Here is a 13,844-nt window from a genome sequence, read left to right as displayed (position 1 = left end):
CCCCTGGAAAAAATGTGCGAGACCCACCACCGATAAATGTGGCAAAAGTCCCCAACATTTTCTGCATATTTGTGCTCTTACCTGAAAGCAGCGCCACCTTGTAGTCATCGCAGGCAACTGCAGCATACAACCAAATTTATCCGAGAGCAAGGTGAAAGAAACCCAACGGAACAGCCCCTGTCTGCAGCAGGAAGGTTGGCTGCTTCGAATGGACAGAACTTCCAGTCCTAAGTCCACTCACGTCCCAAACATTCATACCGGGCAAGCCCTCACCGGGTGCACCTCTGGCTCCCAGGTAAGGCCAAAACCTGAGCATGGTAGCGCAGGATCACAGAGAAGGAGCGGGTGGGGGTGCTTCTGTCTTGACAAAGGCGTGACATGGCTAGTGACTGAGAGGGCCTTGACTTTCCCCTATGACTGACTGTGAGAGGGGAAGGCGAAGATTTTCTGCACCCAGCATGCCTTGTGACATTCTTAGGCAAATGAGGTGAGAGCCCTGCCAGAATAGCTCCAGCGATCCCATGCCACTCCTCTGAAGGCTCCTGATCTGCATAACCACAACATTTTGAGCAGGAAGCAGAGTGGCGCAGCGGAAGCGTGCTGGGCCCATAACCCAGAGGTCGATGGATCGAAACCATCCTCTGCTAGCATGGATTGATTTTTTTTCTTGTGAGGACCACTCTCTCGTTTCCACGCTGCCAGAGCGGAAAACAGCAGGCTTGTGGCAGCTTTTTGTGGGAAGAGACTGCTCAACTATCGGTCTCTGCTCAAAGTCAGGGAGACAGATGGTCAGAGAATCAACCCTACACTTCAAAGGAAATGATGCACAGTTATGACCATTAAAGAAAGATGGGACCCTCGCACTTCTTTCTGAGGCTGCTTGGAACGTTATTATTCCCTTTTTTTGTCCTGCTATTATCAATCTCCTGTGAATTTCGTGGAGCTGTTTTCTTTCTCTACCCTGCTGTTTTTCCCTTGCTGCCAATATATGCTTATTTCAATGATTTGAACTGCTGCTTTCCCTTTCTCCTTTTCTGCGCAGCTTTTGCATTGGTTTCAATCTCCAGTTCCTTAGCAGTTGCAAGAACTTTTTTCCTGATTTTCATGTTGGTCTGTAAACCAAAAATACCTCTGATACTGGTGCAATATAGTCATTGAACTCAGGGTTGTGATGTCTAGAGTTTAAAAAAAACATATGCCACGGAGCGTTGGTGGTATAGTGGTGAGCATAGCTGCCTTCCAAGCAGTTGACCCGGGTTCGATTCCTGGCCAACGCAGTGCTAATATTTATACATTAAGCAAGCTGTAGCTATTCTAACGCAATATGTTAAAAAAAAGATAAATATCTTGACCAGATTACTCAGCTATTAGATAAATAATAAACAAAGACATAGGCAGGCATCCCAAAAGCCCCGTCTGCGACTTTCTATGTCCTGAAATGTTTATATTTTACAAACAGCAGTCACCACTCACAACTGCTGGTAATAAATGGGCTGCAGGGGGGCAGGCAATGAAACGGCTAAGCCCTTCTGCCCGACCAGCCTTTAGAACTGCAGCATCTCTGCAGTAAAAAGTGTTTCAGGTCAATATCTCTCCCCTGGAAAAAATGTGCGAGACCCACCACCGATAAATGTGGCAAAAGTCCCCAACATTTTCTGCATATTTGTGCTCTTACCTGAAAGCAGCGCCACCTTGTAGTCATCTCAGGCAACTGCAGCATACAACCAAATTTATCCGAGAGCAAGGTGAAAGAAACCCAAGGGAACAGCCCCTGTCTGCAGCAGGAAGGTTGGCTGCTTCGAATGGACAGAACTTCCAGTCCTAAGTCCACTCACGTCCCGAACGCTCATACCGGGCAAGCCCTCACCGGGTGCACCTCTGGCTCCCAGGTAAGGCCAAAACCTGAGCATGGTAGCGCAGGATCACAGAGAAGGAGCGGGTGGGGGTGCTTCTGTCTTGACAAAGGCGTGACATGGCTAGTGACTGAGAGGGCCTTGACTTTCCCCTATGACTGACTGTGAGAGGGGAAGGCGAAGATTTTCTGCACCCAGCATGCCTTGTGACATTCTTAGGCAAATGAGGTGAGAGCCCTGCCAGAATAGCTCCAGCGATCCCATGCCACTCCTGTGAAGGCTCCTGATCTGCATAACCACAGCATTTTGAGCAGGAAGCAGAGTGGCGCAGCGGAAGCGTGCTGGGCCCATAACCCAGAGGTCGATGGATCGAAACCATCCTCTGCTAGCATGGATTGATTTTTTTTCTTGTGAGGACCACTCTCTCGTTTCCACGCTGCCAGAGCGGAAAAAAGCAGGCTTGTGCCAGCTTTTTGTGGGAAGAGACTGCTCAACTATCGGTCTCTGCTCAAAGTCAGGGAGACAGATGGTCAGAGAATCAACCCTACACTTTAAAGGAAATGATGCACAGTTATGAACATTAACGAAAGATGGGACCCTCACACTTCTTTCTGAGGCTGCTTGGAACGTTATTATTCCCTTTTTTTGTCCTGCTATTATCAATCTCCTGTGAATTTCGTGGAGCTGTTTTCTTTCTCTACCCTGCTGTTTTTCCCTTGCTGCCAATATATGCTTATTTCAATGATTTGAACTGCTGCTTTCCCTTTCTCCTTTTCTGCGCAGCTTTTGCATTGGTTTCAATCTCCAGTTCCTTAGCAGTTGCAAGAACTTTTTTCCTGTTTTCATGTTGGTCTGTAAACCAAAAATACCTCTGATACTGGTGCAATATAGTCATTGAACTCAGGGTTGTGATGTCTAGAGTTTAAAAAAAAACATATGCCACGGAGCGTTGGTGGTATAGTGGTGAGCATAGGTGCCTTCCAAGCAGTTGACCCGGGTTCGATTCACGGCCAACGCAGTGCTAATATTTATACATTAAGCAAGCTGTAGCTATTCTAACGCAATATGTTAAAAAAAAGAGAAATATCTTGACCAGATTACTCAGCTATTAGATAAATAATAAACAAAGACATAGGCAGGTATCCCAAAAGCCCCGTCTGCGACTTTCTATGTCCTGAAATTTTTATATTTTACAAACAGCAGTCACCACTCACAACTGCTGGTAATAAATGGGCTGCAGGGGGGCAGGCAATGAAACGGCTAAGCCCTTCTGCCCGACCAGCCTTTAGAACTGCAGCATCTCTGCAGTAAAAAGTGTTTCAGGTCAATATCTCTCCCCTGGAAAAAATGTGCGAGACCCACCACCGATAAATGTGGCAAAAGTCCCCAACATTTTCTGCATATTTGTGCTCTTACCTGAAAGCAGCGCCACCTTGTAGTCATCGCAGGCAACTGCAGCATACAACCAAATTTATCCGAGAGCAAGGTGAAAGAAACCCAAGGGAACAGCCCCTGTCTGCAGCAGGAAGGTTGGCTGCTTCGAATGGACAGAACTTCCAGTCCTAAGTCCACTCACGTCCCGAACGCTCATACCGGGCAAGCCCTCACCGGGTGCACCTCTGGCTCCCAGGTAAGGCCAAAACCTGAGCATGGTAGCGCAGGATCACAGAGAAGGAGCGGGTGGGGGTGCTTCTGTCTTGACAAAGGCGTGACATGGCTAGTGACTGAGAGGGCCTTGACTTTCCCCTATGACTGACTGTGAGAGGGGAAGGCGAAGATTTTCTACACCCAGCATGCCTTGTGACATTCTTAGGCAAATGAGGTGAGAGCCCTGCCAGAATAGCTCCAGCGATCCCATGCCACTCCTCTGAAGGCTCCTGATCTGCATAACCACAGCATTTTGAGCAGGAAGCAGAGTGGCGCAGCAGAAGTGTGCTGGGCCCATAACCCAGAGGTCGATGGATCGAAACCATCCTCTGCTAGCATGGATTGATTTTTTTTCTTGTGAGGACCACTCTCTCGTTTCCATGCTGCCAGAGCGGAAAACAGCAGGCTTGTGCCAGCTTTTTGTGGGAAGAGACTGCTCAACTATCGGTCTCTGCTCAAAGTCAGGGAGACAGATGGTCAGAGAATCAACCCTACACTTCAAAGGAAATAATGCACAGTTATGACCATTAACGAAAGATGGGACCCTCGCACTTCTTTCTGAGGCTGCTTGGAACGTTATTATTCCCTTTTTTTGTCCTGCTATTATCAATCTCCTGTGAATTTCGTGGAGCTGTTTTCTTTCTCTACCCTGCTGTTTTTCCCTTGCTGCCAATATATGCTTCTTTCAATGATTTGAACTGCTGCTTTCCCTTTCTCCTTTTCTGCGCAGCTTTTGCATTGGTTTCAATCTCCAGTTCCTTAGCAGTTGCAAGAACTTTTTTCCTGATTTTCATGTTGGTCTGTAAACCAAAAATACCTCTGATACTGGTGCAATATAGTAATTGAACTCAGGGTTGTGATGTCTAGAGTTTAAAAAAAACATATGCCATAGAGCGTTGGTGGTATAGTGGTGAGCATAGCTGCCTGCCAAGCAGTTGACCCGGGTTCGATTCCCGGCCAACGCAGTGCTAATATTTATACATTAAGCAAGCTGTTGCTATTCTAACGCAATATGTTAAAAAAAAGAGAAATATCTTGACCAGATTACTCAGCTATTAGATAAATAATAAACAAAGACATAGGCAGGCATCCCAAAAGCCCCGTCTGCGACTTTCTATGTCCTGAAATTTTTATATTTTACAAACAGCAGTCACCACTCACAACTGCTGGTAATAAATGGGCTGCAGGGGGGCAGGCAATGAAACGGCTAAGCCCTTCTGCCCGACCAGCCTTTAGAACTGCAGCATCTCTGCAGTAAAAAGTGTTTCAGGTCAATATCTCTCCCCTGGAAAAAATGTGCAAGACCCACCACCGATAAATGTGGCAAAAGTCCCCAACATTTTCTGCATATTTGTGCTCTTACCTGAAAGCAGCGCCACCTTGTAGTCATCGCAGGCAACTGCAGCATACAACCAAATTTATCTGAGAGCAAGGTGAAAGAAACCCAACAGAACAGCCCCTGTCTGCAGCAGGAAGGTTGGCTGCTTCGAATGGACAGAATTTCCAGTCCTAAGTCCACTCACGTCCCGAACGCTCATACCGGGCAAGCCCTCACCGTGTGCACCTCTGGCTCCCAGGTAAGGCCAAAACCTGAGCATGGTAGCGCAGGATCACAGAGAAGGAGCGGGTGGGGGTGCTTCTGTCTTGACAAAGGCGTGACATGGCTAGTGACTGAGAGGGCCTTGACTTTCCCCTATGACTGACTGTGAGAGGGGAAGGCGAAGATTTTCTGCACCCAGCATGCCTTGTGACATTCTTAGGCAAATGAGGTGAGAGCCCTGCCAGAATAGCTCCAGCGATCCCATGCCACTCCTCTGAAGGCTCCTGATCTGCATAACCACAGCATTTTGAGCAGGAAGCAGAGTGGCGCAGCAGAAGTGTGCTGGGCCCATAACCCAGAGGTCGATGGATCGAAACCATCCTCTGCTAGCATGGATTGATTTTTTTTCTTGTGAGGACCACTCTCTCGTTTCCATGCTGCCAGAGCGGAAAACAGCAGGCTTGTGCCAGCTTTTTGTGGGAAGAGACTGCTCAACTATCGGTCTCTGCTCAAAGTCAGGGAGACAGATGGTCAGAGAATCAACCCTACACTTCAAAGGAAATAATGCACAGTTATGACCATTAACGAAAGATGGGACCCTCGCACTTCTTTCTGAGGCTGCTTGGAACGTTATTATTCCCTTTTTTTGTCCTGCTATTATCAATCTCCTGTGAATTTCGTGGAGCTGTTTTCTTTCTCTACCCTGCTGTTTTTCCCTTGCTGCCAATATATGCTTCTTTCAATGATTTGAACTGCTGCTTTCCCTTTCTCCTTTTCTGCGCAGCTTTTGCATTGGTTTCAATCTCCAGTTCCTTAGCAGTTGCAAGAACTTTTTTCCTGATTTTCATGTTGGTCTGTAAACCAAAAATACCTCTGATACTGGTGCAATATAGTAATTGAACTCAGGGTTGTGATGTCTAGAGTTTAAAAAAAACATATGCCATGGAGCGTTGGTGGTATAGTGGTGAGCATAGCTGCCTGCCAAGCAGTTGACCCGGGTTCGATTCCCGGCCAACGCAGTGCTAATATTTATACATTAAGCAAGCTGTAGCTATTCTAACGCAATATGTTAAAAAAAAGAGAAATATCTTGACCAGATTACTCAGCTATTAGATAAATAATAAACAAAGACATAGGCAGGCATCCCAAAAGCCCCGTCTGCGACTTTCTATGTCCAGAAATTTTTATATTTTACAAACAGCAGTCACCACTCACAACTGCTGGTAATAAATGGGCTGCAGGGGGGCAGGCAATGAAACGGCTAAGCCCTTCTGCCCGACCAGCCTTTAGAACTGCAGCATCTCTGCAGTAAAAAGTGTTTCAGGTCAATATCTCTCCCCTGGAAAAAATGTGCAAGACCCACCACCGATAAATGTGGCAAAAGTCCCCAACATTTTCTGCATATTTGTGCTCTTACCTGAAAGCAGCGCCACCTTGTAGTCATCGCAGGCAACTGCAGCATACAACCAAATTTATCTGAGAGCAAGGTGAAAGAAACCCAACGGAACAGCCCCTGTCTGCAGCAGGAAGGTTGGCTGCTTCGAATGGACAGAATTTCCAGTCCTAAGTCCACTCACGTCCCGAACGCTCATACCGGGCAAGCCCTCACCGTGTGCACCTCTGGCTCCCAGGTAAGGCCAAAACCTGAGCATGGTAGCGCAGGATCACAGAGAAGGAGCGGGTGGGGATGCTTCTGTCTTGACAAAGGCGTGACATGGCTAGTGACTGAGAGGGCCTTGACTTTCCCCTATGACTGACTGTGAGAGGGGAAGGCGAAGATTTTCTGCACCCAGCATGCCTTGTGACATTCTTAGGCAAATGAGGTGAGAGCCCTGCCAGAATAGCTCCAGCGATCCCATGCCACTCCTCTGAAGGCTCCTGATCTGCATAACCACAGCATTTTGAGCAGGAAGCAGAGTGGCGCAGCGGAAGTGTGCTGGGCCCATAACCCAGAGGTCGATGGATCGAAACCATCCTCTGCTAGCATGGATTGATTTTTTTTCTTGTGAGGACCACTCTCTCGTTTCCATGCTGCCAGAGCGGAAAACAGCAGGCTTGTGCCAGCTTTTTGTGGGAAGAGACTGCTCAACTATCGGTCTCTGCTCAAAGTCAGGGAGACAGATGGTCAGAGAATCAACCCTACACTTCAAAGGAAATAATGCACAGTTATGACCATTAACGAAAGATGGGACCCTCGCACTTCTTTCTGAGGCTGCTTGGAACGTTATTATTCCCTTTTTTTGTCCTGCTATTATCAATCTCCTGTGAATTTCGTGGAGCTGTTTTCTTTCTCTACCCTGCTGTTTTTCCCTTGCTGCCAATATATGCTTATTTCAATGATTTGAACTGCTGCTTTCCCTTTCTCCTTTTCTGCGCAGCTTTTGCATTGGTTTCAATCTCCAGTTCCTTAGCAGTTGCAAGAACTTTTTTCCTGATTTTCATGTTGGTCTGTAAACCAAAAATACCTCTGATACTGGTGCAATATAGTCATTGAACTCAGGGTTGTGATGTCTAGAGTTTAAAAAAAACATATGCCATGGAGCGTTGGTGGTATAGTGGTGAGCATAGCTGCCTTCCAAGCAGTTGACCCGGGTTCGATTCCCGGCCAACGCAGTGCTAATATTTATATATTAAGCAAGCTGTAGCTATTCTAACGCAATATGTTAAAAAAAAGAGAAATATCTTGACCAGATTACACAGCTATTAGATAAATAATAAACAAAGACATAGGCAGGCATCCCAAAAGCCCCGTCTGCGACTTTCTATGTCCTGAAATTTTTATATTTTACAAACAGCAGTCACCACTCACAACTGCTGGTAATAAATGGGCTGCAGGGGGGCAGGCAATGAAACGGCTAAGCCCTTCTGCCCGACCAGCCTTTAGAACTGCAGCATCTCTGCAGTAAAAAGTGTTTCAGGTAAATATCTCTCCCCTGGAAAAAATGTGCGAGACCCACCACCGATAAATGTGGCAAAAGTCCCCAACATTTTCTGCATATTTGTGCTCTTACCTGAAAGCAGCGCCACCTTGTAGTCATCGCAGGCAACTGCAGCATACAACCAAATTTATCCGAGAGCAAGGTGAAAGAAACCCAAGGGAACAGCCCCTGTCTGCAGCAGGAAGGTTGGCTGCTTCGAATGGACAGAACTTCCAGTCCTAAGTCCACTCACGTCCCGAACGCTCATACCGGGCAAGCCTTCACCGGGTGCACCTCTGGCTCCCAGGTAAGGCCAAAACCTGAGCATGGTAGCGCAGGATCACAGAGAAGGAGCGGGTGGGGGTGCTTCTGTCTTGACAAAGGCGTGACATGGCTAGTGACTGAGAGGGCCTTGACTTTCCCCTATGACTGACTGTGAGAGGGGAAGGCGAAGATTTTCTGCACCCAGCATGCCTTGTGACATTCTTAGGCAAATGAGGTGAGAGCCCTGCCAGAATAGCTCCAGCGATCCCATGCTACTCCTCTGAAGGCTCCTGATCTGCATAACCACAGCATTTTGAGCAGGAAGCAGAGTGGCGCAGCAGAAGTGTGCTGGGCCCATAACCCAGAGGTCGATGGATCGAAACCATCCTCTGCTAGCATGGATTGATTTTTTTTCTTGTGAGGACCACTCTCTCGTTTCCATGCTGCCAGAGCGGAAAACAGCAGGCTTGTGCCAGCTTTTTGTGGGAAGAGACTGCTCAACTATCGGTCTCTGCTCAAAGTCAGGGAGACAGATGGTCAGAGAATCAACCCTACACTTCAAAGGAAATAATGCACAGTTATGACCATTAACGAAAGATGGGACCCTCGCACTTCTTTCTGAGGCTGCTTGGAACGTTATTATTCCCTTTTTTTGTCCTGCTATTATCAATCTCCTGTGAATTTCGTGGAGCTGTTTTCTTTCTCTACCCTGCTGTTTTTCCCTTGCTGCCAATATATGCTTCTTTCAATGATTTGAACTGCTGCTTTCCCTTTCTCCTTTTCTGCGCAGCTTTTGCATTGGTTTCAATCTCCAGTTCCTTAGCAGTTGCAAGAACTTTTTTCCTGATTTTCATGTTGGTCTGTAAACCAAAAATACCTCTGATACTGGTGCAATATAGTCATTGAACTCAGGGTTGTGATGTCTAGAGTTTAAAAAAAACATATGCCATGGAGCGTTGGTGGTATAGTGGTGAGCATAGCTGCCTGCCAAGCAGTTGACCCGGGTTCGATTCCCGGCCAACGCAGTGCTAATATTTATACATTAAGCAAGCTGTAGCTATTCTAACGCAATATGTTAAAAAAAAGAGAAATATCATGACCAGATTACTCAGCTATTAGATAAATAATAAACAAAGACATAGGCAGGCATCCCAAAAGCCCCGTCTGTGACTTTCTATGTCCTGAAATTTTTATATTTTACAAACAGCAGTCACCACTCACAACTGCTGGTAATAAATGGGCTGCAGGGGGGCAGGCAATGAAACGGCTAAGCCCTTCTGCCCGACCAGCCTTTAGAACTGCAGCATCTCTGCAGTAAAAAGTGTTTCAGGTCAATATCTCTCCCCTGGAAAAAATGTGCGAGACCCACCACCGATAAATGTGGCAAAAGTCCCCAACATTTTCTGCATATTTGTGCTCTTACCTGAAAGCAGCGCCACCTTGTAGTCATCGCAGGCAACTGCAGCATACAACCAAATTTATCCTAGAGCAAGGTGAAAGAAACCCAAGGGAACAGCCCCTGTCTGCAGCAGGAAGGTTGGCTGCTTCGAATGGACAGAACTTCCAGTCCTAAGTCCACTCACGTCCCGAACGCTCATACCGGGCAAGTCCTCACCGGGTGCACCTCTGGCTCCCAGGTAAGGCCAAAACCTGAGCATGGTAGCCCAGGATCACAGAGAAGGAGCGGGTGGGGGTGCTTCTGTCTTGACAAAGGCGTGACATGGCTAGTGACTGAGAGGGCCTTGACTTTCCCCTATGACTGACTGTGAGAGGGGAAGGCGAAGATTTTCTGCACCCAGCATGCCTTGTGACATTCTTAGGCAAATGAGGTGAGAGCCCTGCCAGAATAGCTCCAGCGATCCCATGCCACTCCTCTGAAGGCTCCTGATCTGCATAACCACAGCATTTTGAGCAGGAAGCAGAGTGGCGCAGCGGAAGCGTGCTGGGCCCATAACCCAGAGGTCGATGGATCGAAACCATCCTCTACTAGCATGGATTGATTTTTTTTCTTGTGAGGACCACTCTCTCGTTTCCACGCTGCCAGAGCGGAAAAAAGCAGGCTTGTGCCAGCTTTTTGTGGGAAGAGACTGCTCAACTATCGGTCTCTGCTCAAAGTCAGGGAGACAGATGGTCAGAGAATCAACCCTACACTTCAAAGGAAATGATGCACAGTTATGACCATTAACGAAAGATGGGACCCTCGCACTTCTTTCTGAGGCTGCTAGGAACGTTATTATTCCCTTTTTTTGTCCTGCTATTATCAATCTCCTGTGAATTTCGTGGAGCTGTTTTCTTTCTCTACCCTGCTGTTTTTCCCTTGCTGCCAATATATGCTTATTTCAATGATTTGAACTGCTGCTTTCCCTTTCTCCTTTTATGCGCAGCTTTTGCATTGGTTTCAATCTCCAGTTCCTTAGCAGTTGCAAGAACTTTTTTCCTGATTTTCATGTTGGTCTGTAAACCAAAAATACCTCTGATACTGGTGCAATATAGTCATTGAACTCAGGGTTGTGATGTCTAGAGTTTAAAAAAAACATATGCCACGGAGCGTTGGTGGTATAGTGGTGAGCATAGCTGCCTTCCAAGCAGTTGACCCTTATTCGATTCCCGGCCAATGCAGTGCTAATATTTATACATTAAGCAAGCTGTAGCTATTCTAACGCAATATGTTAAAAAAAAGAGAAATATCTTGACCAGATTACTCAGCTATTAGATAAATAATAAACAAAGACATAGGCAGGCATCCCAAAAGCCCCGTCTGCGACTTTCTATGTCCTGAAATTTTTATATTTTACAAACAGCAGTCACCACTCACAACTGCTGGTAATAAATGGGCTGCAGGGGGGCAGGCAATGAAACGGCTAAGCCCTTCTGCCCGACCAGCATTTAGAACTGCAGCATCTCTGCAGTAAAAAGTGTTTCAGGTCAATATCTCTCCCCTGGAAAAAATGTGCGAGACCCACCACCGATAAATGTGGCAAAAGTCCCCAACATTTTCTGCATATTTGTGCTCTTACCTGAAAGCAGCGCCACCTTGTAGTCATCGCAGGCAACTGCAGCATACAACCAAATTTATCCGAGAGCAAGGTGAAAGAAACCCAACGGAACAGCCCCTGTCTGCAGGAGGAAGGTTGGCTGCTTCGAATGGACAGAACTTCCAGTCCTAAGTCCACTCACGTCCCGAACGTTCATACCGGGCAAGCCCTCACCGGGTGCACCTCTGGCTCCCAGGTAAGGCCAAAACCTGAGCATGGTAGCGCAGGATCACAGAGAAGGAGCGGGTGGGGGTGCTTCTGTCTTGACAAAGGCGTGACATGGCTAGTGACTGAGAGGGCCTTGACTTTCCCCTATGACTGACTGTGAGAGGGGAAGGCGAAGATTTTCTGCACCCAGCATGCCTTGTGACATTCTTAGGCAAATGAGGTGAGAGCCCTGCCAGAATAGCTCCAGCGATCCCATGCCACTCCTCTGAAGGCTCCTGATCTGCATAACCACAGAATTTTGAACAGGAAGCAGAGTGGTGCAGCGGAAGCGTGCTGGGCCCATGACCCAGAGGTCGATGGATCGAAACCATCCTCTGCTAGCATGGATTGATTTTTTTTCTTGTGAGGACCACTCTCTCGTTTCCACGCTGCCAGAGCGGAAAACAGCAGGCTTGTGCCAGCTTTTTGTGGGAAGAGACTGCTCAACTATCGGTCTCTGCTCAAAGTCAGGGAGACAGATGGTCAGAGAATCAACCCTACACTTCAAAGGAAATGATGCACAGTTATGACCATTAAAGAAAGATGGGACCCTCGCATTTCTTTCTGAGCCTGCTTGGAACGTTATTATTCCCTTTTTTTTGTCCTGCTATTATCAATCTCCTGTGAATTTCGTGGAGCTGTTTTCTTTCTCTACCCTGCTGTTTTTCCCTTGCTGCCAATATATGCTTATTTCAATGATTTGAACTGCTGCTTTCCCATTCTCCTTTTCTGCGCAGCTTTTGCATTGGTTTCAATCTCCAGTTCCTTAGCAGTTGCAAGAACTTTTTTCCTGATTTTCATGTTGGTCTGTAAACCAAAAATACCTCTGATACTGGTGCAATATAGTCATTGAACTCAGGGTTGTGATGTCTAGAGTTTAAAAAAAACATATGCCACGGAGAGTTGGTGGTATAGTGGTGAGCATAGCTGCCTTCCAAGCAGTTGACCCGGGTTTGATTCCCGGCCAACGCAGTGCTAATATTTATACATTAAGCAAGCTGTAGCTATTCTAACGCAATATGTTAAAAAAAAGAGATATCTTGACCAGATTACTCAGCTATTAGATAAATAATAAACAAAGACATAGGCAGGCATCCCAAAAGCCCCGTCTGCGACTTTCTATGTCCTGAAATTTTTATATTTTACAAACAGCAGTCACAACTCACAACTGCTGGTAATAAATGGGCTGCAGGGGGGCAGGCAATGAAACGGCTAAGCCCTTCTGCCCGACCAGCCTTTAGAACTGCAGCATCTCTGCAGTAAAAATTGTTTCAGGTCAATATCTCTCCCCTGGAAAAAATGTGCGAGACCCACCACCGATAAATGTGGCAAAAGTCCCCAACATTTTCTGCATATTTGTGCTCTTACCTGAAAGCAGCGCCACCTTGTAGTCATCGCAGGCAACTGCAGCATACAACCAAATTTATCCGAGAGCAAGGTGAAAGAAACCCAACGGAACAGCCCCTGTCTGCAGCAGGAAGGTTGGCTGCTTCGAATGGACAGAACTTCCAGTCCTAAGTCCACTCACGTCTCGAACGCTCATACCGGGCAAGCCCTCACCGGGTGCACCTCTGGCTCCCAGGTAAGGCCAAAACCTGAGCATGGTAGCGCAGGATCACAGAGAAGGAGCGGGTGGGGGTGCTTCTGTCTTGACAAAGGCGTGACATGGCTAGTGACTGAGAGGGCCTTGACTTTCCCCTATGACTGACTGTGAGAGGGGAAGGCGAAGATTTTCTGCACCCAGCATGCCTTGTGACATTCTTAGGCAAATGAGGTGAGAGCCCTGCCAGAATAGCTCCAGCGATCCCATGCCACTCCTCTGAAGGCTCCTGATCTGCATAACCACAGAATTTTGAACAGGAAGCAGAGTGGCGCAGCGGAAGCGTGCTGGGCCCATAACACAGAGGTCGATGGATCGAAACCATCCTCTGCTAGCATGGATTGATTTTTTTTCTTGTGAGGACCACTCTCTCGTTTCCACGCTGCCAGAGCGGAAAACAGCAGGCTTGAGCCAGCTTTTTGTGGGAAGAGACTGCTCAACTATCAGTCTCTGCTCAAAGTCAGGGAGACAGATGGTCAGAGAATCAACCCTACACTTCAAAGGAAATGATGCACAGTTATGACCATTAAAGAAAGATGGGACCCTCGCACTTCTTTCTGAGCCTGCTTGGAACGTTATTATTCCCTTTTTTTGTCCTGCTATTATCAATCTCCTGTGAATTTCGTGGAGCTGTTTTCTTTCTCTACCCTGCTGTTTTTCCCTTGCTGCCAATATATGCTTATTTCAATGATTTGAACTGCTGCTTTCCCTTTCTCCTTTTCTGCGCAGCTTTTGCATTGGTTTCAATCTCCAGTTCCTTAGCAGTTGCAAGAACTTTTT

The 13,844-nt window shown here is 47.1% G+C and overlaps 1 non-coding gene across 1 annotated transcript; it reads left to right on the top strand.

Moving 5' to 3' along the window:
• The first annotated feature begins 7,581 nt into the window (after window positions 1-7,581).
• Window positions 7,582-7,653, top strand: TRNAG-UCC (transfer RNA glycine (anticodon UCC)). Its single transcript has one exon. It is a non-coding gene; the product is annotated as a tRNA-Gly (tRNA).
• The last annotated feature ends 6,191 nt before the right edge of the window (window positions 7,654-13,844 follow it).

This window comes from Pleurodeles waltl, unplaced genomic scaffold (genome assembly GCF_031143425.1).
Source record: "Pleurodeles waltl isolate 20211129_DDA unplaced genomic scaffold, aPleWal1.hap1.20221129 scaffold_69, whole genome shotgun sequence".
NCBI classification, from domain to species: Eukaryota; Metazoa; Chordata; class Amphibia; order Caudata; family Salamandridae; genus Pleurodeles; species Pleurodeles waltl.
The sequence above is the reverse complement of the archived record's forward strand: the minus strand, read 5'-3'. Positions and strand labels throughout refer to the sequence as shown.